This window comes from Stenella coeruleoalba (assembly GCF_951394435.1).
Source record: "Stenella coeruleoalba genome assembly, chromosome: 16".
Taxonomy (NCBI): domain Eukaryota; kingdom Metazoa; phylum Chordata; class Mammalia; order Artiodactyla; family Delphinidae; genus Stenella; species Stenella coeruleoalba.
Genome location: NC_137162.1, coordinates 70,993,598 through 71,019,884, shown reverse-complemented (window position 1 = coordinate 71,019,884; position 26,287 = coordinate 70,993,598). Strand labels below are relative to the sequence as shown.

Sequence of the window (26,287 nt, the reverse complement as noted above, 5' to 3'; positions counted from 1 at the left end):
GATCCCTGGTCCGGGAAGATCCCACATGCTGTGGAGCAACTAAGCCCGTGTGCCACAACTTCTGAGCCTGCGCTCTAGAGGCCACGAGCCACAGCTACTGAGCCCACATGCTGCAACTACTGAAGCCCGTGTGCCTAGAGCCTGTGCTCTGCAACAAGAGAAGCCACTGCAGTGAGAAGCCTGCGCACCGCAAATAGAGAAAGCCCGTGTGCAGCAACGAAGACGCAACGCAGCCAAAAAAAAAAAAAAAAAAGAGTGGATATATGTATGTGGATAACTGATTCACTTTTCTATACAGCAGGAACTAACACAACATTGTAAATCAACTATACTCCAATTAAAATTAATAAAAAAAAGTACAAGAAATTAGCTAAAGACATAGAGAAAATTCTTCTACTGAAGTAGATATGCTCTAAGAAACATAAGAAAAAAATCCTATCCATGTACTTGATCACGCAGAAGAAGATAATGCAGGTATACTAACAGCAGATGAGGCTATAAGTAGGCAACAGAACATGGTAAGTAAAGGCCATGTATAAATGGAATATGAGTCAGCCAAATTCAAAACTATACTGGCAACAGTCAATAGCAGTCTTGAAAATGTAGTAAAATGAATTCGTGAGGTAGAGGGCAAACATGAGGAACTCTAAATCCAGAAATAAGGCCCTCTGAAAATGATGTAACGGAAGATATCAGGTAAGAGGCTGTTGAAAAGCAATCCCATAGATAGTAGGGCTCTTGAAGAAATAAGGTTGCAAAATGTGATTTAATAGAACAAATTTTTCCCAGTACTAAAAGGAGGATGTAGTGGGGAGAAAAAGAAGGAGAAGATAAGAAGACTCCAAAGCTATACATTTTTCAGCAAAAAATAATTGTATAATAATCCTGTAAGTATCTTAGCAAAACATCTTCTAAAACTAATGGCGAAAAACATTTCTATCAAGAAAGGATAATACAGATGACCATATACTTCACCAACACATTATTTTAATGCAGTAGAAACCACAGAGCTTTCAAAGGAAAAGGATATAATAACAAATTTGTGAATCAGGTCAAATTAATAGTGGTGTGAAGGCAACATAAAGTTATTTTTGGATATTAAAGACTCAGGGGGTGGGACTTCCCTGGTGGTCTAGTGGTAAAGAATCCGCCTTCCAATGCAGGGGACGTGGGTTCGATCCCTGGTCGGGGAACTAAGATCCCACATGCCACATGCCGTGGGACAACTAAGCCCATGAGCCACAGCTACTGAGCTCACGCACCTCAACTAGAGAGAGAAAACCCACACGCCACAACTAGAGAGAAGACCACACGCTGCAATGAAAGATCCCGTGTACCGCAACTAAGACCCAATGCAGACCAAAAAAAAAAGTCATCTGCATTACTAAAAAAAAAAAAAGACTTGGGGGCAAAACCTCAAATGTCTTTAAGGAATTAAACTGCTCAAAGATACTTGCCAAAACACTCAGAGATAACTAAAAATGAAAAAAATGGACATTTCAGTTTCAAAGAACTGTGGAAACCAGAACCAGTCGAGAATATAAGACCAGCCTACAGTTATTTAGCCTTTGGTGTCAAATTTATATAGAAAAATTATCTGTAAAAGATAATTAGAAGGCAAAAAAGAGCAATTCATAGTAGAAGCATAGCAGTAATAATGACCCTTGATAGATTAAAAGGCACGTAATAAAAAGGAAGACAAATTCTATAAGTAAAAAGAGAAATTAATGCAAATACCTGCCATGAGATGAATAATCAGAATCACCATCAGATGAAGAAAGCAACAGTGAAATACAACACACGGAGGGCTTGAGTAGCATAAAAAGTGGCATTAAGTTAATAGATAACCCACATTTAAAAAAAATCTATAAGAGAGTGCTTTCAAGTGTTCTTGGCACATTTATAAAAGTTGACTACATATGGACTGATCATAAAGACAAATATCCTTCAAAACATAAGTTATAGCAACCAAATTCTCTAGCCACAAAGAAAGAAATGAAAAAGTTAAGAGGAAAGGTTTTATGACAGCAACCAAGAAACTCAACCACTTGGAAACTTGAAAAATACCCATCTAAGAACTTTATAACTGGAAAATGTTTTAAAAGCAAATATATTTATCACATCTTTATTAAGAATAAGGAAAAATCGCAAACCACTTGTCTATGATAAGTCGGGGGATAATTATTTAAGGTACTTGGTATGTGATCTTGGGCAAATTACTTAATCTTTCTAAGCCTCTATTTCCTCGTCTGTAAACTGGGGATAATGACTTCCCTCAATGGTTGTTGTGAAGATGAAATTAGATAATGCTTGTAAAATATTTTAATCACTATGCCAGCCATCAAGAGAACATTCAGTAAGTCTGATCTGTTAAGATTATCATTATTTAAAATTATGTTTACATTAAGTTTGCAGTAACTGAGAGAAGTGCTAATGTATCACTACGGAGGGGAAAGTGCAGGAGAGTCATCTGAAATATAGTTGACAAAAACTACATAAAACGAATATGTGTAACTCGAATAAAATCAAGCCTCCTTGTTCTCTCCCTCTAAGTACCACCTTACCACAGTGACACATCTAAAAGGGACAAAAATGTGACTTTTAGAAAGCCTTGAAAACAATACAGGTATTGAAGAATAGAGAGATGTGGTTCACATAATATATCAGGCATCTTGCAGCGAAACTTCTAAAAAGTCTCTTTGGGATGTTTCCCTGAAGAGTTCTGCCTCCATGGCAACTGCTCAAACCTGTCTTTTTGCCTCTCGGGACCCTAGAGCTTTTCCCTTCAGGTGTTGCTTCATCCCCTCTCACAGGGCTGGCCATGGCTCTCTGCCTCTCTCACGTGCATTCCCCTCAGCCAACGAACTGATCTTCCTTGGGGACTCGCCCTTAGTTTGGAGGGGAAGAGATGGGTGGGTTTTGATAAGTGAATACTTAAAATTTAATAAATTGTGCCCTTGCCATCTAAAGGGCAACAATACCAGTCTCCTCCTCCTGCAACAATACATGGAAAATAAATTGGAAGGAAGTACACTAAACAGATGCCAGTGATTGTGGCTGGATCATGGGGCTGTAACTTGTTGCCAGTTTTCTGCTTTCCTGTAGTTTCCAAATTTTCTACAGTGAAAATATATTACCTCTTTTTGGTAAACTGTGATAAAATTCACATGCCATAAAACTCACCCTTTTAAAGTGTGCAATTCAGGTTTTTTTTTAGTTATATTCACAAAGTTGTACACCTATTCCCACTATCTAATTCTAAAACATTTTCATCATCCCTAAAAGAAACCCTGTGCCCATTAGCAGACATTCTTGTTCCCTCCTCCCTCCAGCTCTGGAAACCATTAATTTACTTTCTGTTGCTATGGACTTTCCTACTCTGGACATTTCTTATAAATGGAACCATACGAGAGATGGCCTTTTGTGTCTGTCTTCTTCTACTTAGCATAATGTTTTCAAGTTCATCCATGTTGTAGCATGTATTAGTACCTCATTCCTTTTTATTGGCTGAATAATATTCTTAGATGTATTACTTCCATAATGGGAAAACTATTTTAAAAAAAGTAATGAGTACATAAGCATAACCCTTGATTGTTAATTCTACTAAGAGTACACTGGTACACTCCAGTAATAATAAAAAATGATTTTTGATGATAAATTATTTTTCAAAATCATGTATTTAAAAAGCATAGTGAGCCTATTAAACCTGTTTTTTTCTGACTCAACCTCTCAACTAAAAAGAACATAGGAACCTAGGGCTTCCCTGGTGGCACAGTGGTTGAGAGTCCGCCTACCGATGCAGGGGACACGGGTTCGTGCCCCGGTCTGGGAAGATCCCACATGCCGCGGAGCGGCTGGGCCCGTGAGCCATGGCCGCTGAGCCTGTGCGTCCGGAGCCTGTGCTCTGCAACGGGAGAGGCCACAACAGTGAGAGGCCCGCGTAGCGCAAAAAAAAAAAAAAGAACATAGGGACCTAAATGATATCTTGCTGAATATCAGACATAGCAATTGAGCCAAAAGAGACAGCTGTGGACAACCAGGATATTTAATATACGATTCTATCTCAAAGAGATGAAAAATTCTTGGCTTTTAAATTTTGAGTGTTTAAAGGGAATATTTATGGTAACGAAAATGAGCAATTTTAAGAAATTGTTGGGAACTTAGCCCATGAACTATTCTGTGGCAATCAATTGTAGTTAAGATTTTTTTAAGTTGGATAATGTAGTATAATCAGCTTTATATTCATTAAGAAAAAAAGTTCCAAATTCGTTTGTATGCCTCTTGTGTATTTGTATACCTGCAAATCACAAACACATAAATATTGCGCACTCAGTGCATGAATTTAATGTTATAATTTTTACTCGGAAAGGCAGATTCTACATATTCTCAGTTACAAGGGAGATAGTTTGATCAAAGCTGACTGCAGCTAGTTCATATTAAGGAAGGCTTCAGTCAAAAATCAAATTCTGTAAATGAGTGACTTACCCAGGACATAAAATTTGAAGCGGTTCAGACATACTGACGGTGCAGTGGGGTGGTGACCAGAAGTGGGGTTCTTGATCTAGGTGTTGGTTACAGACGTATGTTCCGTTTGCAAAAATTCATCAAACTGTACACTTGTGATCTAGACACATTTCTCTATGCATGTTATACTTCAATATCCTTTTTTAAAGTCAAAAATATATATAAGCAACAAAGGACACATTGTTTTCAGAGGGCCTGTAGTCCTCATATGGGTGAGCCTTAGCCAAAGGCTGGATCAGGAAGCTTTGTCAAGAATTGATAATTAAAATATTGGTCAAGTCTTTAAAGAGATGTCAAAGTGCTCATCTGAGAAAGCTCATATCAAGTCTGCAGACTAGATGCCCTTAAAAATCCGTCCTTGTATAGAGAAGTCTCTATAGTCCTCTGTCATAAATTGTTCATTCCAAGTATTCTCTAAAGATGTCACTTGGGTTAGCGTCTGAAGCACCAGAAAGACCACCTGCTGCGAAACCTTCAGATATGATGACAATCAAACAATTGCATTTAATCATTGATGAGACTATAACGTGTCGGTTAGGATTAGCTTATGCTCTCATTCAGGCAAATGAAGAAAACTATTCCCCCACCACCACCTGCCCCCCAGGATTTCTTAGCAACATTAGACCAGAAACACAAAAATGCTGGTAGACAAAAACCTTAAAAATCTCTTATTTTATTCGAGGTTATTGGCTGCCAGCAACGTGTGGATTCTAGCTAGTATTTTCAGAACATGTTCTTATACCCTCCAACTCTAGGTAGGAATTATTACATGAAAGATTGTACATTATTTAAAAGCAGGATGAGGCACTGTTAGTGGGAGTGGAAGATGGTATCATTATTTTGGAGTGCCACTGGCATTCAAAAGACTTTAAAATGTCCATAACTTTCATCCAGTTATAAGACTTTACTCCTAAAAAACTATTTAGGATTACAAAAAGATTCCATTAAAGGAGTGTTCATCATATTACTGTGGAAACAAAATATTGGAAACAATTTTAGAAATCCAACCACAGGGGAGGGATTTTTAAAAAGTGTCCATATAATGGGAGAGTATATAGCAGTTAAAAATATGTTATAGGAGTACATTTATTATTTCAGTTAGAGGTTCATGAGTAACACCATTCCTTAAAAATCACGTACCTAAAAAAAATTATGTACCTAAATATACACAAAAATATTTGGGATAGAGATACATTAAAATATTAATGCCAACTGGGATTATAACTGATTTAATTTTTCTTTTTTTCTTATCTACATACATATTCCATCTTTTCTATAATGAACATGTGTTATTTTATAACAAAGACATTTTACAAAAAAGTGAGGTTGGGGAGGTAGGAAAACCAGGGACTATGATATTTATGTGTGTGGGAATACATTCTTCTTTCATTAAGTGGAATTAGTGTCTATTCTTTACTTTTTCTCTGCGTATCACGAAAGCTGTAAGTGACATTGCCTTTCATATGGCAGGAAACAGCCTTGCTGCTGTTGGCACCTTTCTTTCCATTCTGAGCACCCATCCTACTCCATCAACAGCATCATCTTGGAGCTCCTGGTCATTCAGCTCCCTTGACTTCTATCAAAGGAACTAATATCTCAATAGGCCCAAAGGCACAAATTACACAGCCACTCAGCCTAGAACAACGCAGCAGGGCTACACCGGCTGCACACGAGGTGTAGAACAAGCCCACGGGAACACCTCCTTCTGTACTCTCTCCAGATCAAATCATGAGACTTCGAGAGATGTCAGTTCTCGTGTCAGAAGAGAGTCCCTGGTCTACTTCAAATAAATCAATTTTGAAAAATTTAGAATCGGAAATATTCCAAAGGTTTGCCGTTGATTTTGGTTTGATACACACAAAGGGAAACAATTTCCCTTCCTTGAAGCCTCTTTCCAGGAGCCTTAACGCTCGGCTGCCAGATTTAGCCTTGGCTCCATCTCTACCATGTCTAATATTCCTCCGTGCTATTGATGTGAGGCCAAATCGCCTCTCTATTTAGAGTGCACAAGAGCAGATGTCTTGATGAAAGGGGGGTGTTGGTGAACCTATATTGAAAAGAGCCAGGAGAACGTGCTGTAATGAATGGAAGCACACAGCTTCACGGCCTAAGGTGTTAAAAGTACATTCACACGAAAGAAGCAATAGCTTCGGTCACATCATATGAGAAATAAAAGACAGGAGGGGAAATGATAGAGGAGGCAGTCAAGAAATCAGCTGCTCATTCGAATCACTGGGGGAATTTGTTTCGTTTCAAATACTGCCGCCTGCGCAAGAATGTCCTTGGTAGCACTACTTGTGATAGTCAACAACTGGAAACAAACCGTCGACAGTATGATGGATATAGAAATAATAAATTGAGGCCTGTTCACACAATGGAATATTATACAGCACTAAAAATGGATGAACTGGGACTTCCCTGCTGGTCCAGTGGGTAAGACTCCACATTCCCAATGCAGGGGCCCGGGTTCGATCCCTGGACGGGGAACTAGATCCCACATGCATGCTGCAACTAAGAGCCCGCATGCCGCAACAAAGATCCCACGTGCCGCAACTAAGACCTGGTGCGGCCAAATAAATAGATAAAATAAAAATTTAAAAAAAGATAAAACTGAAGAGCTTCTTTAAAAAACAATGGATGAACTACGGCTGCATATATTATAATGAATCTTCCAAACATAATATTGAGGGGAAGAGGCCAGACACAAAAGAGATTGCATTTATATAAAAGTTCACAACCAGGCAAAACTAATCCCTGGTATTAGAAGTCAAGGCAGTGGTTGGCTCAATTGGGTAGTGATTGAATAGAGGCTTAAGAAGAGATTCTGGGCGCTGGTGATGTTCTGTTTCTATATTCAGGTGTTAGTTAGATTAGGTGAAGGTGTGTGGTCAGTTTGTGATTAATTCTTTAAGTTATATACTTATGATTTGTGTATTTTTCTTGAAATAAGATACAGTTCAATAAAAATGTTTAAAAAATCCAGAGTCCTGGGCCCTGACATGAATTTCCTAAAGCTGTAGGTTGTAAATTCCTGGGGGTATTCCAGTGTACAGCAAAGGCTGAGAATCACCGGGACCAGATGATCCAGGTCCAGTGGTGCGCTGGAGCCAGCCTCTACGAGCCCACGAACCAACTGTTAAATGTTCAGGACTTTTGCAAACCTGTTAAAATAGGGTCAGTATTGAAAAGTAAAGTAGATAAAGTTTCAATTCAATAAAGTATACTAAAGACAAAGGTACTAAATACTCAGAACTCACCCCTTTGTATTTATTTTACTGTTATCTATATTTTGAGGTTATCTGTGCACATTTTATCTGTATGGTGGAAAGGCTATATAACGGTGTGCTACTGTACCATCTCTTTCCAATTCCAGCTCAGTCACAATGATGGCTTCAAATTGGCCATGATGGGAGTATTTATACCAGTGAAACTGGCAACCGCTTCACATCAGGGTTTGCTTTCTTGTTCTGTTGATTGTCTTAAGAAAGTGATTTTAAAATGTTAATAATGCAGATGAAACTTAAAAGTGTGTAATGTGTTTAGCTGTTACATTATGAACAGTACATTTAAGGAAATATCTTATTATATTTAAAAGCTATTATCTGGTTCAGCAGTCATTCATATCTTTTTTTTTTTTTTTCCATTCATATCTTTTTTTTTGCGGTACGCGGGCCTCTCACTGTTGTGGCCTCTCCCGTTGCGGAGCACAGGCTCTGGACGCACAGGCTCAGCGGCCATGGCTCACGGGCCCAGCCGCTCCGTGGCATGTGGGATCTACCCGGACCGGGGCACGAACCCGTGTCCCCTGCATCGGTAGGCAGACTCTCAACCACTGAGCCACCAGGGAAGCCCCCATATCTTTGATGAATGCGTACAGTTCTGATATATGTCTTCGTTATTTCACTTTTATCTTACTCATTAACATAAGGGAAAGTATCAGACAACGTTTATATGGGAATTACACTCATCAGTTGTACCACAGGTGAGTTCTCAAAAAGCAACAAGTGTTTTGTGAGACTAACCAATTAGCTAGATGGAGTTCACAACAAAGAGTATTCTTTATTTTATTATTATTTATAAATTGTATGCTACACACATCCTTTGTCAGCAAAATTTTTAATCAACTTATGTATGCACATAAATGCGTTCCTTTTTTCCCCAGAGTGCTGGTTGAGCTACCAGCATATCCCTTTCAAGTTTAAGATTCCATGACTCTCTATTAGAATTTAAGAAAGAAGCAAACAAAATAAGATGGGAGCCTTACAGCCTCCCAGGCGTGAGTTTCAGCATCAGATAGAGTAATGACTATACTTTAGAGAGTACAGTATATTTCACTACTCAAAATGTGGTCCTCGGACCAGTAGCGCTGGCATCAGTGAGGAGCCCCTGGGAAACGCATCATCTCAGGTCTCATCCTAGAACTTCTGAATCAGAATCTGCTTTTTATCGAAATGCCTAGGTGATGGGTATGTACATTAAAGTTTGAGAAGCACTGCTTTAAAGCACTGCTTTAAAAATAAACTTCTTAGTATGAACTGAAACTTGTATAACCGATCAGTTGGTGATCTGTAAGCATCTCGCACCAGTTGAGCCACAGCACTGGGGAAAACAACGAATTGCTACACCGAAGCCTGAAGAAAAGGACATACATCTTGCCATTTGTCACATCTGTCAAATACTGAAAAGGGAAACTGAGCCACTAGGAAAATAAAGGCCATTCTAGGCCACTTGGATTCTTAATGTCAAAAACAGGGGGAAAAGTACAAGTAAGAAAATAATCGTTATCAGTAGCTTTCCTGCATGTATATGATGACTAGGACACATTGCCAAAGGCTTGGTTCCTAAAACCCAAAGCAGGGCAGCAAGGGCCACATGACAAAGTGTGGTAGCTGGAGAGAGGAGTGTGATGAAACACTTCCCAGAGATGTAATTTAGGCCAGGGTAGCTATCAAGTGCTGAGGGTGAAAGAGGGAAATTGTAGTGCTTATGAATTTCCCAGTCAATAAAGCAGTCGGCAACCCAGGGCAAAGAGAAAAGACAGGGCCAATGCACAGGAAAGATTCAATACTGGAGTTAATTGAAATGATGGGAGGAAGCTCTCACATGTTTTGAAATTGAAAGCAAAATTGTTTTACTGGCAACACTATTCTCTGGAAATATTTCTTAGTTATTTGGCTGAAAACATAGTGGATACTTTGAGATGCAAAGGTCTATGTGGAAAACACGTTAGATACTTAAACAGTGTCTGGAAGGAAATGAGAGCCACAGATCTCCAAGAGGAGCTTGGTATTAGTCTGAGGCAGAAACCGAAGCAATAAAATAATTCAAGTAAGCCCTGGCAACCCTAGACCGTGAAGAAGACAAATGTAATTGTACCCAGGCGTGCCCACGCCACTGGTACTCAGAGACGCCGCTGGTACTGAGACACGATTGGGCCCATTTTCACCCAAGAAAAAAGGTCACTGTAATCATCCCTTGCAATATCAGACTTCAGATGACTGAAGAACATTTAGCAGCAAAACGACATGAATGCCCTTACGTGTTATAACATTTTCCCTTAAGATACCTTAGCATGGCTAGGAAGAGAACTCACCCTTATTGAGCACCTACTATCTGTTTAACATGTGTGACTTCATAGCATCCTCATAACCCTCTGACAGAGGTGATACTGTTAGCATTTTACAGACGAGCAAAATAAGGTTCAAAGAAGTATGTCACCCACATCACACAGTTAATAAAAAGCCAGAACTCCAGAGACAAAATAAAAAAGCTCCATACTTGATGAAAACAGGTATCTCAACAGAGACAGCTTGGAAGGGATCAAGAGTATGGAGCTGTTATGGTTCGAAGACGAGGCAAGACTGGTCTATATTGGTGTCAGTGAAGATAAGTGAGGCTTCTCCTAGAACCCACCTTATCTTTACATTGCTGGAATCCTCTTATCACCCACTTCTGGCTGTATATTAGGTTTCAGATGTATTTCAAACTTGATAGCTGTAATTTGGGCTAAGTTGGAGGCTTCTGAAGACTTGGCACGTTTCAGGCAGTGTTATGTAATAGAACTGAGCCCTGGGCTGGGCCTTGGAAACCTGGGTTCAGTTCCAGCTGTGCCACTTATGAACTGCAAGAGTGGTGAGTTACATTGCTTCTCCGGGTGGCAGATTTTTTTCACCTACATGAGGTTGGATTAAGTATCCTTAAGAACCTTTCTGGGTCCATGATTCAACCCTCCATGACTCAACTGCTTACAATTGTGACTTCCATCAAAATATATTAGAAATGACCTGAAGAGTTAACAAGTCTGTCCAGACAAGACTGCTGTGTGGTTCAAGTTACCAAATATAAAACAAAACAAAACAAAAAAAACCCCAAAATTCAAAAAACCCTACAAGAATAATTACTTAACTCCTGTACTCTACCATCTGCAAGAATAACCTGGAATTTAATGTTTTTAAAGTGTTTCCCCCCCCCCCAGGATATATTTAAAACAAATATATATTCAAGTTCTTAGATCTGGGTACAAATCCAAGCTCTACCTCTAATTAGTTCTCTGAGTTAACATATCTGAGTTTCCCTTAGGCTTCTGTAAAATTGGAATTAATAATGAATATTAGCTGTAATGCAGTAAAGTGTCTGGCATCTAGTAGGAGCATAATAAGTACTGGTTATTGTTATTCCAGTGGTCATTAGGGGTCTGGACTACCACTGGGTAACAATTCAGAGGAAACTTCTCCACAGAGGGATGGAGCCTGAGACTGTACCTCATTAGCACTGGGAACTTGCCATTCATCTGTGTCTATGCAATAACAAACTCAGGTGCAGAGTGGAGAAATGTAATCATGCTTCTTCTGGACCTACGTGCATCCATCTCTTTCTTTCTTTGTAAAACCTTCTAATTCACCCTCAGTGGATAAAACCTTATAAGAGAAATGCTGATGTATTTGACAGGACAGCTGAGGGAGTGTCTGAAGACAGGAGTGTCCTGGGACATCTGGAAAGAGTGCCTGTCAGACCCACATTTCGTTTTAGTGGCTTTTTTTTTTTTTTTTTTGCCTATTTCCCAGTTTCAGCCCAATGCGCACAAAGAACAAAAGATTCTAGGAGGAGGTGACTTGACTTTGCTTATAAGCCCCACCAAAAAAACCGAACAATTTTGATGCTGACATGTCAATAACCAATCCATGCACATCCCATCTGTTTGAGTGACTGCTTCTTGCCCCCCCTGCCAAAGCTCTCCCTTTCCCCATCCCCTCCCCCGGCACTCAAACACTCTCCCACCCCCTCCCCCTTTCTACAAACGCCACACTTTTTGTGACTTATGTTTCCTTCCCCATCCAAATTTTGCTTTGGTGTTGCCAGGTTGGTGGGAAGCCTGGGTGAACAAAAGAAGATGAACACAAGAACCAGATTCCAATTGCCTGTACTCTTTGAACCCCATCCTTCACATAATGAGGTTGAACTGCCTGTTTTCTAAAAGGAAGACCAATAGAAAGGTTAAAGAAAAAATTCCTGTTTTCTACAGGTAAATTTCCTGAGCAAAAAAACACAGTAAAGTGTCAAATATTTCCAGGCGTGTTTTAAGATAAGTCAAGTATATTAACCAAAGTCTCTGAAGTTCAAAAAAGCAAACAAATGATTGCTAATTAAATTACTACTAGAGATACCATGCTCATTCTGAAGCTTCTTTCGGTGCTAACATCATATGATTCAGAGTATAATTTTACTCTTTAAGTAATTATAGGTTTATAGCTGTTATACGGATAATTTACGACATACCATGGTCATAGCTAAGCAAATATCAGTTGATAATGAGGCCTTAACCTGTAATGGGATCTTCCCAGTCTAACAGTGCTCTTATGATCTATTTTGTAATGATACACTATATAACAACTTTTACAGGACAAAGGTGTAATAGGACAGCTTATAACAACCCCTTAAATGCTTAAAAGTATCTCTTAACTAATTAAGCTTTTAGGGTTATTAGCTTGGGTTGGGGTTTTTCAGTACATTAAAAAAGATGATATAGTAAAGCTTTCTCTAGTAATCTATTCCCCATTTCATTTTTTATTATCCCTTTATATAATACCCTCTGAGAAGGATTAACAACTGTTACAAATTATTCTACAAAAAGTAGGAGGGGAGTATGAAAGGGGGGAAGGAGACGGTTGTCAACTCCGGCAAAAACTGAAAATGTCCTGCTTAATCTTTAAATACTGGCCATTTTCAGAACTTTAGCTGGTATTTAACTATTAGGTATCCAAATCTATCTACGTGGCACATATCAGACAAACTGAGGTTTCAGAAGGAATCTGGTATGCCAAATGGTAATGCTTTCTCATTGATGCTGTGAAGATTCAGACAGCTCACAATTTTGTTTCAACGCTTTTGAAGCAATAACACCTTGAGTTTGAGATACTGTAATTTAGCAGTTCTAAATGAACGCATGTCTCCCTCTTGGTTTGAAATTCTACATTCTGTCTTTCTTCAATCTCTCACCCTTTTATTATCTATCCTGACAAAAATGTGCTTGGAAATTCTTTTCCATGCATACATAGAACTGCAAAGTAGTCCCACAGGGTGGAAAATGCTGAACTTCTCGTAAATGTACCATTGACCCTCAGTTCAAACTTCTGGCATGTATGATCTTGATTTATTTTCTCACTTTTCCTACATGAATGTTTAATATCTTGTCTTTTAAATCTGTTTGTGAGATCCTTAAAACCAGAGACCCCATGGTAAAAACTTTCTTAAATTTTTGACAGGGCCATGCCAGAAAGTACATATGAATACTTAATATTTTGCTGTTTTACAATACTTAAGAGAATGGAATTTATTCTTTTGTAACAGCTGTGCCACTGAATGTTACTACATAAGCTGTAATTACCAAGTTATCTCAGGCAAGTCGCTTAACCTTTCGTGGTCCCAGTTTCTCTACTGGAGATAAGATTTTTCCAATTAGAGAATTTAGGTTTTGGAGTAAGACAGCACTTGAAAAAAAATATTATTTCTTCCATTTACTAGAGAAGCAGGAATTGAACCTATTACCTAACCTCTCTGACCTTTCAATTCCTCACCTGTCCATTGGCGACCAAGGGAGTAGTTACACCTAACAGGGATTTTTTTGATGCAGATTGAGAACATAGTATAAAGAATGCGGCACGTTACCTGAACTTCGGTTCACGCTCAAAAATGTCAAGTATTACTGTATCAATTTTCTTTCAGCTTTAGAGCGCTAAGATTAGCATAGATGTAAAATCTTAATTATCAAGCACCCAAATCCCCAGTATCTTCAGCTATTTTGGCGCCACTTGGATCCCCAAAGTGAAAATGAAAAGTCTTGAAAGAACATACTGATTCAAGGCCCATTTTAGTACCACTTTGCTCAGAGTAAATAGAATAATTTTAATAATCACTGAAATTGTGATATTCATAATTGAGTCAATAAAAACATGACAAAGACGAACCGTTTTAAGACAGATGACTAAGAAACTTGTTCTGAAATGCATGCTCAGAATTAGACACAGGATGTCAGCAATTTATGGTCATGGGTTTGCACAAAGAACACTGACCTGGCTTGCTGGAAGTGAAGAACAGAGCACCCTGCTCACAGCTGGACTTACCTACACAAAAGAGAGAAATACTTTATAAATCCTACTGCTTGCTAGGAGCACATGGGGAGCCACTGACATTTTAAACATACATTGTTTTCCTTTTTTTCCCCCCAAAAGGGCAGAATCTGCTTTACTTCTGCCAAGTGTCGGTGTTAAAATGGCATTTCTTGGGGTCATATACCTCCTGAAATGGCTAGGTTAACTTTCTGCAGCATTTCTGAAAGTCTGTTTCTGAGCCTTTGGGGATGATACAGAATAAAGCATGTAACCACAAACTCAGGAATAGGAACAAGGAAAACCTTACAGGCATTTAACAATATGGAAGTCAACGAAGTGGACACGCTATTCTTCCAAAATAGCATTTTTTGGACCATATTATCATAAGTAAAAGTCCAAATGATTCTGGTTTTTACTATTTGATTACATTTGTATAGTTAATAAGTTATGCTGTTGTGCCAGTGACATCAAACTACCTATGTTTCTATTTTCACCTCTGTGATCACAATAGCCCCTATGCACTTAAATTTACGCTCCTCTCAAAACAACAATCAATGGGGCAAGCTTAGAGTACTATGATTTCACTGCTTCCGACTGAGTTTTCAAAGTCTTCCACGCTGGGATGAACAAGTTAAATCCCCTTCCCACGAATACGTCCAAATACAATCCAGGTATCTCAGAGGAAACCCAGTTGAATAATAATTTGCTGCCCACTTCACCTGCGGAGCGGTGTGTAGACATTATTTACATTGAAAAGAGCTTGTGTTTCTTTTCTAGCAATCACTGGCCCTCTTGGGCATCTACAGAGTTACCGGAAATGAAATATAACTCCAAATTTCTGAAGAGTGTTTTTAAACAAACTTATCTGTATGTTTAGAAAAGCCTAGCGTTTGCTGCACACACAGCCTATTGGCTATTTATATCTGCTGATAGTGAGAGCACAGTTATACAGAGATGAAAACTACTGATAACATACTTCTGCAGCTTAGAGAGGATCCACAATACGGTGTAGAATATGCAGCACTGCCCCGGTTGGTGGTGGGGAGCCCCAAACTAGTGAAACCTCAAGCTGAGCGTCTGGCTGGGGTTCAACAGAGCTGCGTGAACAGCACGGGTTGGGGGAAGTTCAAAGTCAAGGCGACTCCTCTGGTCTTAACTTCCTAGGTCTTCCTAGGTCTGGGTGCCTTTGTGTATATACCGATCTTCGTACCTTTCCCCGCCCCCAACCCCAGCAAACGTGTGCAGTCAGCTCGAAAAGGCACCGCTCGTGTGCTGACGTGCAAAACCAAGTCAGAACCCTGCGCCTGGCGCTCCCCTCTAAGTTTCTGGCTCCTCCAAGTCTAAATATTGACACTGCTCCTCGGTTGAGATGTTTGATACTGCTGAGGGTAGAAACGGCAGAGCGACAGTAGGATCGGGTGGTCCATTTTTACATAGCTGGGCCTTCCTTCCACTTCGTCTTCTGTAGTAGGGGTTGGATTCCCTGTCTGCATATCCCCACCCCCCGTTTTTCTCCCCGAAAGCTGAGCGCGCAGAGGTAAGGTGTTTTGCCAGCCCCTCATGGCAGCTCCTACTGTTGTCACAGCAACTCACAACAGACTCCATGGACACCGGCTGGTGGTGGGGAGCGCCGAACTCTGGGCTGACCGGTCAGGGGGGTGCAAGAGCCCAAGGGGCTCGGGTATCCCCCTCTGCAGTCCCACCACCGTCCTTCCAAGGAAAAGAGCCCTCTGGTCTGCGCGGCACCCCGCCCCGCCCGCCTGCAAAGGGTGCCTGTTGTGCATTTTCTCAGCTCCAAGTTAGGGGTGCGGCTGGACGGGCGCTCCTAGGAATCTCTTCTGCTTGCCTCTGATGGCGGGGCTCCCGGCCTCGCGAGACAGGCGAGGGCGGCTCCCAGAGCAGCTCGGTCCCACGACTCTCGCTCGGGACGCTGCCCGCCGCGTGGCGCGCGGCCCGGGGCTCCCACAGGCCACCCGCCGGGGCCGGGGCGGGTGGAGCGAGGCTCCGCGGCGGCCGCTCGGAGAAGTTTCACAGCATAGCGCACTCACGACACAGAACCTACCCTGAAGCCGAGCGAGACGCCAGCTCTCTCCGCCTTCAAGGGCTGGGGGAGCGGGGGGCGGGGGGGGCGCTGGCCCCCGCCACTCAGCAGCAGCCACGACTGCGCGCGGTCGCGGGTGTGCGGGGCCCCTGCGCGCGGCGCGCCGCCCGCCGCCCAACTTTGCACAAAGGCAGCATGGCACTGCCTCGCCTCCCGGGCTCGCCCGGCGCCGCGGCCGCTCTTCCCGGTGCCGGGCCGGAGGGGCTCGCCCCTTTCCGCCGCCGCCCCCCAGCCCTCCCCTTTTCCTCCCGCCCCCACCCGGCTCTCAGGCTGGCTGGCCGGCCGGGCGGAACAGAGCGCTCGGCACCCAGCTCCGCCGCCTTGGCGGCCGCCGCTCGCTCCGTGACGTTAGCAGCCTTCGCGGCTATTTATAGCCACACGGTTGGATTTCATTCATGAAACCGGGGCCTGGTGTGTCTGTGCGCTGGGGCGCGGGTTGCAAAGGTGCCTCCGCTTGACGCGGACCCGGGGGGGCCCGGCCTCGGAGGCGGACTGCCCGGGGCTGACGTGCGCAGTACCTGGCAGACCCCAGCCCCACTCGCTAGCGGCCAGGCGGGGAGGGGCAGGACGACCAGCCCCCCCCCCCCACCTCCACCCCACCCCGTCCTCTGTCCCCAGCACTCCACCCATTCCCGTACAACTGCTGGCCCTTTGTCCCAGGCTCCGGAAAAGTAAGTTGGGCCACTAACCGGCTGGGCGGCATGGTTTTCTTCCCCCAAGGAGCTGACCGGCCGCGGACTCCGAGGGAGGACATGGGCTTTTGTTTCAAAACCGAGCCCAGCTGCTGACTAAGGGCTGCGTTAGCCCAGCCTGCTCCTCCCCTGGGCGCTGCACGTGTTGGCCGGCTCCCCCCTCTGGGTTACCTTCCTCTGTGACTTGGCTCGTGGGGGTCCCCGCAGGGGGCGGTAAGGTCACACGGGCTGCCCCCCGAGTAAGTAGGCGATTTACAACCGCCTACAAATGGCTGAGTGAGGAAGTGAAATTGATTCTGGCCGCTCGTGGGTTGTCAAAATTCTTGGATGCCCACGACAGTCCGTCCTTCCTCGTGAACTCTTTCTTACTCTTCCAGGCTGACTTTGAGCTTTGAGGACAGGACCAGGGGCAGTTTTCATGCACGCACGTAAAAGGTACTTATTTAGTGTCTACATACAGTGTGTCAGGTACCCTGTCAAGCTCTAAGGAGGTGACAGCGAACACAACCAACCTGGTGCCGGCCCTCAACGTGCTTTCAGTCAGCCTATTAAAATTACTGTGTTTTAAACCTCCTTATTCCCAGCTTATAAACAGGAGATTAGGAGATAAAGGTATTGATGTGTTCAGCTACCTTAAGGGGCTTGTTCCTTTAATAAACCTTCACCGAGAAGGCTGTCTGTGTACTAAGGGCTGGGGATACAAAGATGGCAACAATGTCCTCAAGGAGTTCTCAGCTAATGGGTTCCTGACGGTTTGCAGGGCTGGGAAAGAGGGACCCACATTCTATTGCAAAGGCTGTCTCTTTGTGTTATCCCTCAAGAAACAGAACATTAGAAAAAAATTATACATGCGAACATACCCCTCTCTCCCTCAGTTTCTTCCAAGAAACCATCTTCAGATTCCCAGATGGAATACTTGCTCTCCCTTCGTAGGCTCCCCAGATGAGTTTTACTACATTGGATATTCCTACTCTTCCTCACTAGTTTATATTCCCTTTGGGGACCAAGTCTTGCCTGGTGCTCTCTGAATTTCCCAGAGACCCCAGAATATAGTGATAGTCAGTGTTTTTACAAGGAAGGTTATTAAGGGCAACCTGCTTTGTTTAAGCCATCCTCACTGAACTATCTGTTGGGAATGGAATTATTAGTCCCTAATCTTTGATACCCAGAGAAGAGGATAATGAAAAGTCAAGTATGGGCGTCTACTCTAAGAACTTCAACACAGATATATGAGGGGGTGATCATTTACTTGGCACAAAACAGACTTTGCTTAGTCTATGTAAAAGTGACTCCATTTTGAAAGGTTTAATCAATATATTATACATTTTTTTCAGGAACACATTTCTTTCTTGGGAAAAGTTAATTAACCCTGTTCACTCCTAGCAATCAGTTCGCTTTATTGCAAGCCATTTCTCTTCAAACTGTCCAGAGGGGCTAAAAAATAGTGTAAAACCTCAAAAGAAATAGGAATCAACTGTATTATGGCCTTCACATGTGGCAGGCAACGGGTTAGGCTAGGAGATTCCAAACACAGTGTCTCAAGCCTCACAGCAGCGGATGAGGTAGATGCCATTGTTAACATAACCATTTTATAGATGAGGAAACTGAGGCACACAGAGGCGGTTTCCTGAGATTTTGACAGCTGCATTTGCACCTGGGTCAGCCTGTGCTAAGGCCTTATTTTACCACTAATTGGCTTTTTGACATCCTGCCTCTTCTCAATTTCTTTCATTTCCCCAGTTATAAATTAAAAAGAATTAAATGGCTTGTTTAAGCAGCAGGTAGGTGGTAGGACCAGAAGGACACCTATACAAAGACCCCAGTTGGTAGGCAACTGTTCAGACGTTGCCCTCCACCCCTAGGGGGCACTGAGGCTCAGATAGGCCTTCCAAAGGATGCTTCTTCTCCAGGGGGCAAAGAATTAACCATCATTATGGAATTACCCAGTTGGATGCCTACATCTGAGGGAAAATGACCGGAAGAATGTCCAGGAAAATAAATTGGTGTAAACAATAATTCAGGTGCGGCAGAGGAAAGGGCGTGATTTAAGGAAGTCCTTCCCAACCAGGGCAGTGATTTGAGAAAGAGGTTGCCACAATGGTGCTATGTAGCCCCCAAATTTTACACATGAAACTCAGGATTCTAAAAAAGTTGGACAAAATGAGTACAGACTATATTTTGCCAACAGGAAAGGAAAAGAACAACAGCAAATAATCCTCTGAAGCACTGCCATGAATCTTGTTATTGCCCTGTTCTTGTTATTACCACAAAATAATCCACATGTGTATACTAAAATTGTGGCTTGCTAATAAAATCAATACCATTCACTTTTAATAAATATAAAAATTGGTGGGACTTCCCTGGTGGTGCAGCCATTAAGAATGCGCCTGCCAGTGCAGGGGACACGGATTTGAGCCCTGGACCAGGAAGATCCCACACGCCGCGGAGCAGCTAAGCCCGTGTGCCACAACTACAGAGCCTGCGCTCTAGAGCCCGCGAGCCACAACTACTGAGCCCACGTGCTGCAACTACTGAAGCCTGTGCACCACAACTACTGACCCCGTGTGCTGCAACTACTGAAGCCACACACCTAGAGCCCGCGCTCCACAATAAGAGAAGCCACCGCAATGAGAAGCCTGCGCATCACAACGAAGAGTAGCCCCCGCTCGCCGCGACTAGAGAAAGCCCAAGCGCAGCAACAAAGACCCAGTGCAGCCAAAAATAAAAGAAAAATTTGGTACTTAAGCTTAATTAAACCAACACTGTGTATTTAAACACTCAGGATTATACTGCACAAAAGTGGTGTAAAGACTTTTGACTACCTTTTATGGTAATTATTTACCGAAGTCACAGGATTAAAAAAAAAATCTCACAATCAAGATACAGAAGTTTCATCATCATAAAAGAACTCCTTCATGCTAAATCTTGGTATTTGCATCCCCCCACCAACCATTAATCTCTTCTCCATCTCTAGAATTTTGATATTTTGAGGCTTACTTTAATAAGAGCATACAGTATGTAACGTTTTGAGATTGAATGAAAAATTTGTTTTACTAGGCAGAATGCTCTTGAGGTTCATCCAGGGTGTTGCATATATCAGTAGCTCATTTCTTTTTATTGCTAAGTAAACTATTAGATGGATATACCAGAATTTGTTCCTCCATTTTCCCATTGAGGAACTTTTGAGTGGCTTCCAGTATTTTGCCATTAAGAATAATACTTCTGTAAACATTGCATTGTAGGTATTTGTGTGAACTTAAGTTTTTTATTTCTTTGGGATGAATGCCCAAGAATGCCATTGCTGGGTCATATGCTAAGAAACTGTCAAACTATGTTCCAGAGTGGCTGTACCATTTTACATTCCCACCAGTAATGTATGAGAAATCTAGTTTCTCCAAGATCTCACCAGTATTTGGTATTATCAGTATTAAAAAATATTTGTTTTCAATTGTACAGTAGCTTTGTAGGGACAAGTCATTGTGGCTTTAATCTGGATTTCCCTAATGACTAATGATGTTGAACATCTCATGTCCCATGTCTCTTTTTGCTGAAATATCTGTTCATCTCTTTGGCCTACTTTGTAATTGGATTTTTTTAACTACTGAGTTTTGAGATTTTTTTTTTCCTTCAAAAATATATCCTGGAGCAGAAGCAAGAAGAACTACAATCCTGCAGCCTGTGGAACAAAAACCACATTCAAAGACAGATAGACAAGATGAAAAGGCAGAGGGCTATATACCAGATGAAGGAACAAGATAAAATCCCAGAAAAACAACTAACTGAAGTAGGCAACCTTCCAGAAAAAGAATTCAGAATAATGACAGTGAAGATGATCCAGGACCTTGGAAAAAGAATGGAGGCAAAGATGAAGAAGATGCAAGAAATGTTTAACAAAGGTCAAGAAGAATTAAAGAACAAACAAACAGAGATAAACAATACAGTAACCGAGATGAAAAATACGCTAGAAAATACGCTAGCAGAATAACTGAGGCAGAAGAACAGATAACTGACCTGGAAGACAGAATGGTGGAATTCACTGCTGCGGAACAGAATAAAGAAAAAAGAATGAAAAGAAATGAAGACAGCCTAAGAGACCTGTGAGACAACATTAAACGCAACAACATTCGCATTATAGGGGTCCCAGAAGGAGAAGACAGAGAAAGGACCCGAGAAAATATTTGAAGAGATTATAGTCGAAAACTTCCCTAACATGGGAAACGAAATAGCCACCCAAGTCCAGGAAGTGCAGAGAGTCCCATACAGGATAAACCCGGGGGAAACACACCGAGACACATAGTAATCAGACTGGCAAAAATTAAAGACAAAGAAAAATTATGGAAAGCAGCAATGGAAAAATGACAAATAACATACAAGGGAACTCCCATAAGGTTAACAGCTGATTTCTCAGCAGAAACTCTACAAGCCAGAAGGGAGTGGCATGATATACGTAAAGTGATGAAAGGGAAGAACCTACAACCAAGATTACTCTACCCGGCAAGGATCTTATTCAGATTCGATGGAGAAATCAAAAGCTTTACAGACAAGCAAAAGCTAAGAGAATTCAGCACCACCAAACCAGCTCTACAACAAATGCTAAAGGAACTTCTCTAAGTGGGAAATACAAGAGAAGAAAAGCACCTAGAAAAACAAACGCAAAACAATTAAGAAAATGGTAATAGGAACATACATATCGATAATTACCTTAAACGTCAATGGATTAAATGATCCAACCAAAAGACACAGGCTTGCTGAATGGATACAAAAGCAAGACCCATATATATGCTGTCTACAAGAGACCCACTTCAGACCTAGGGACACATACAGACTGAAAGTGAGGGTATGGAAAAAGATATTCCATGCAAATGGAAATCCAAAGAAGGCTGGAGTGGCAATACTCATATCAGATAAAATAGACTTTAAAATAAAGAATGTTACAAGAGACAAGGAAGGACACTATGTAATGATCAAGGGATCAATCCAAGAAGAAGATATAACAATTATAAATATATATGCACCCAACATAGGAGCACCTCAATACATAAGGAAATGGCTAACAGCTCTAAAAGAGGAAATTGACAGTAACACAATAATAATGGGGGACTTGAACACCTCACTTACCCCAATGGACAGATCATCCAAACAGAAAATTAATAAGGAAACACAAGCTTTAAATGACACAATAGACCAGATAGATTTCATTGATATTTATAGGACATTCCATACAAAAACAGCAGATTACACTTTCTTCTCAAGTGTGCACAGAACATTCTCCAGGATAGATCACATCCTGGGTCACAAATCAAGCCTCAGTAAATTTAAGAAAATTGAAATCATATCAAGCATCTTTTCTGACCACAATGCTATGAGATTAGAAATCAATTACAGGGAACAAAACGTAAAATACACAAACAAATGGAGGCTAAACAAAACGTTACTAAATAAGCAAGAGGTCACTGAAGAAATGAAAGAGGAAATCAAAAAATACCTAGAGACAAATGACAATGAAAACACGATGATCCAAAACCTGTGGGATGCAGCAAAAGCAGTTCTAAGAGGGAAGTTGATAGCTATACAAGCCTACCTCAGGAAACAAGAAAAATCTCAAATAAACCATCTAACGTTACACCTAAAGGAACTAGAGCAGAAGAACAAACAAAACCCAAAGTTAGCAGAAGGAAAGAAATCATAAAGATCAGAGCAGAAATAAATGAAATAGAAACAAAGAAAAGAACAGCAAAGGTCAATAAAACGAACAGCTGGTTCTTTGAGAAGATAAACAATTTGATAAACCATTAGCCACACTCATCAAGAAAAAGAGGGAGAGGACTCAAATCACTAAAATTAGAAATGAAAAAGGAGAAGTTACAACAGACACCGCGGAAATACACAGCAACCTAAGAGGCTACTACAAGCAACTCTATGCCAATAAAATGGACAACCTGGAAGAAATGGACAAATTCTTAGAAAGGTATAAACTTCCAAGACTGAACCAGGAAGAAATAGAAAATATGAACAGACCAGTCACAAGGAATGTAATTGAAACTGTGATTAAAATTCTTCCAACAAACAAAAGTCCAGGACCAGACGGCTTTACAGGTGAATTCTATCAAACATTTAGAGAAGAGCTAACACCCATCCTTCTCAAACTCTTCCAAAAAATTACAGAGGAAGGAACATTCTCAAACTCATTCTACAAGGCCACCATCACCCTGATACCAAAACCAGACAAAGATACTACAAAAAAGAAAATTACAGACCAATATCACTGATGAAGATAGATGCAAAAATCCTCAACAAAATACTAGCAAACAGAATCCAACAACACATTAAAAGGATCATACACCATGATCAAGTGGGATTTATCCCAGGGATGCAAGGATTCTTCAATATACGCAAATCAATCAAAGTGATACACCATATTAACAAACTGAAGAATAAAAACCATATGATCATCTCAATAGATGCAGAAAAAGCTTTTGACAAAATTCAACACCCTTTATGATAAAAGCTCTCCAGAAAGTGGGCATAGACGGAACCTACTTCAACATAATAAAGGCCATTTACGACAGACCCACAGCAAACATCATTCTCAATGGTGAAAAACTGAAATCATTTCCTCTAAGATCAGGAACAAGACAAGGATATCCACTCTCACCACTATTATTCAAAATAGTTTTGGAAGTCCTAGCCACAGCAATCAGAGAAGAAAAAGAAATCAAAGGAATACAAATTGGAAAAGAAGAAGTAAACTGTCACTGTTTGCAGATGACATGATACTATACATAGAGAATCCTAAAGATGCCACCAGAAAACTACTAGAGCTAATCAATTAATTTGTGAAAGTTGCAGGATACAAAATTAATGTACTGAAATCCCTTGCATTCCTATACACTAATGATGAAAAATCTGAAAGAGAAATTAAGGAACCACTCCCATTTACCATTGCAACAAAAAGAATAAAATACCTAGGAATAAACCTACCTAGGGAGACAAAAGACCTGTATGCAGAAAATATAAGACACTGATGAAAGAAATTAAAGATGATACCAACATATGGAGAGATATACCATGTTCTTGAATTAGAAGAAGCAATATTATGAAAATGACTATAGTACCCTAAGCAATCTACAGATTCAGTGCAATCCCTATCAAATTGCCAATGGCATTTTTTACAGAACTAGAAGAAAAAGTTTTAAAATTTGTATGGAGACACAAAAGACCTGGAATAGCCAAAGCAATCTTGAGAAAGAAAAACGGAGCTGGAGGAATCAGACTCCCTGACTTCAGCCTATACTACAAAGCTACAGTAATCAAGACAATATGGTACTGGCACAAAAACAGAAATATAGATCAATGGAACAGGATAGAAAGCCCAGAGATAAACCCATGCCCCTATGGTCAACTAATCCATGACAAAGGAGGCAAGGATATATAATGGAGAAAAGACAGTCTCTTCAATAAGTGGTGCTGGGAAAACTGGACAGCTACATGTAAAAGAATGAAATTAGAACACTCCCTAACACCATACACAAAAATAAACTCAAAATGGATTAGAGACCTAAACGTAAGACCGGGCACTATAAAACTCTTAGAGGAAAACATAGGAAGAACACACTTTGACATAAACCACAGCAAGATATTTTTTGATCCACCTCCTAGAGTAATGGAAATAAAAACAAAAATAAACAAATGGGGGCTTCCCTGGTGGCGCAGTGGTTGAGAATCTGCCTGCCAATGCAGGGGACACGGGTTCGAGCCCTGGTCTGGGAAGATCCCACATGCCACGGAGCAACTGGGCCCGTGGGTCACAACTACTGAGCCTGCACGTCTGGAGCCTGTGCTCCGCAACAGGAGAGGCCGCGATAGTGAGAGGCCCGCGCACCGTGATGAGGAGTGGCCCCTGCTTACCACAACTGGAGAAAGCCCTCGCACAGAAACGAAGACCCAACACAGCCATAAATAAATAAATAATTTTTTAAAAATAAATAAAAACAAATGGAACCTGATGAAACTTCAAAGCTTTTGCACAGCAAAGGAAACCATAAACAAGATGAAAAGACAACCCTTAGAATGGGAGAAATTATTTGTAAATGATACATATAATGTATATATATATTATATATATAATATATATAATATATATATTATATATATATAAATAGCTATATATATAAATATATATAAATACCAAAATATATAAATAACTCATGCAGCTCAATATCAAAAAAACAAACAACTCAATCCAAAAATGGGCAGAAGACCTAAATAGACATTTCTCCAAAGAAGACATACAGATGGCCAAGAATCACATCACTAATTATTAGAGAAATGCAAATCAAAACTACAATGAGGTATCACCTCACACCAGTTAGAATGGGCATCATCAGAAAATCTACAAACAACAAATGCTGCAGAGGGTGTGGAGAAAAGGGAACCCTCTTGCACTGTTGGTGGGAATGTAAATTGATACAGCCACTATGGAGAACAGTATGGAGGTTCCTTAAAGAACTAAAAATAGAATTACCATATGACCCAGCAGTCCCACTACTGGGCATATACCCAGAGAAAACCATAATTCAAAAAGACACATGCACCCCAATGTTCATTGCAGCACTATTTACAATAGCCGCGTCATGGAAGCAACCTAAATGCTCATCGACAGATAAATGGATAAAGATGAAGTGGAACATATATACAGTCGAATATTACTCAGCCATCAAACGGAAAGAAATAGGTCATTTGTAGAGACGTGGATGGATCTAGAGACTGTCATACAGAGGGAAGTAAGTCAGAAAGAGAAAAACAAATATCGTAGATAAACGTATATATGTGGAACCTAGAAAATGGTACAGAGGAACCAGTTTGCCTAGCAGAAATTGAGACACAGAAGTAGAGAATAAACATATGGGGGAAAGTGGCAGGGGGTGGCGGTGGTGGTGTGCTGAATTGGGCGATTGGGGTTGACATGTATACACTGATGTGTATAAAATGGGTGACTAATAGGAACAAATAAAAATAAACATAAAAAATATTCTGGGATCACAGAATTTGCAGATGCAAATTAAATGCTACCTTAAGATTACTCCGTTTTCAGTTCAGTCACTATCGTTCAACACTTCTATTGCCATCCGTTTTATAGAGAATATTCTCAGGTGTTTACAGTAAGTATTCTCAAGTATTTACAAAAAACTCCTATAGAGAGGGTCTTTCAGGATTATTTAATTAACTTGGTTTTCAGCTGTCGGTAACCAACACGCAGAGCCCGCCCCACACGTGGCCGCAGCGCAAGTCGTGGACGTCTTGTCTCCGCGCAGTCGCAGACGCCTCTTCCGGCGGTGTGTGTGCGTGCTCGACGCAGCTAC

General features: G+C 41.1%; 1 protein-coding gene across 7 annotated transcripts in view; it reads right to left on the bottom strand.

Annotated features, from left to right (window-relative positions):
- The window catches only part of RHOBTB1 (Rho related BTB domain containing 1), a 69,542-nt gene extending 52,473 nt beyond the window's left edge, over positions 1-17,069 (bottom strand). For 2 of the 7 annotated variants that reach the window (XR_013824418.1, XM_079901062.1), the window contains exons 1-2: positions 16,195-16,475; positions 14,094-14,144 (exon numbers count right to left, since the gene is read on the bottom strand). The gene's annotated coding sequence lies outside the window, so the exon portion shown is untranslated. The other 5 variants (XM_079901063.1, XM_079901069.1, XM_079901064.1 and 2 more) reach the window with 5 other exon arrangements.
- Positions 17,070-26,287: the final 9,218 nt, after the last annotated feature.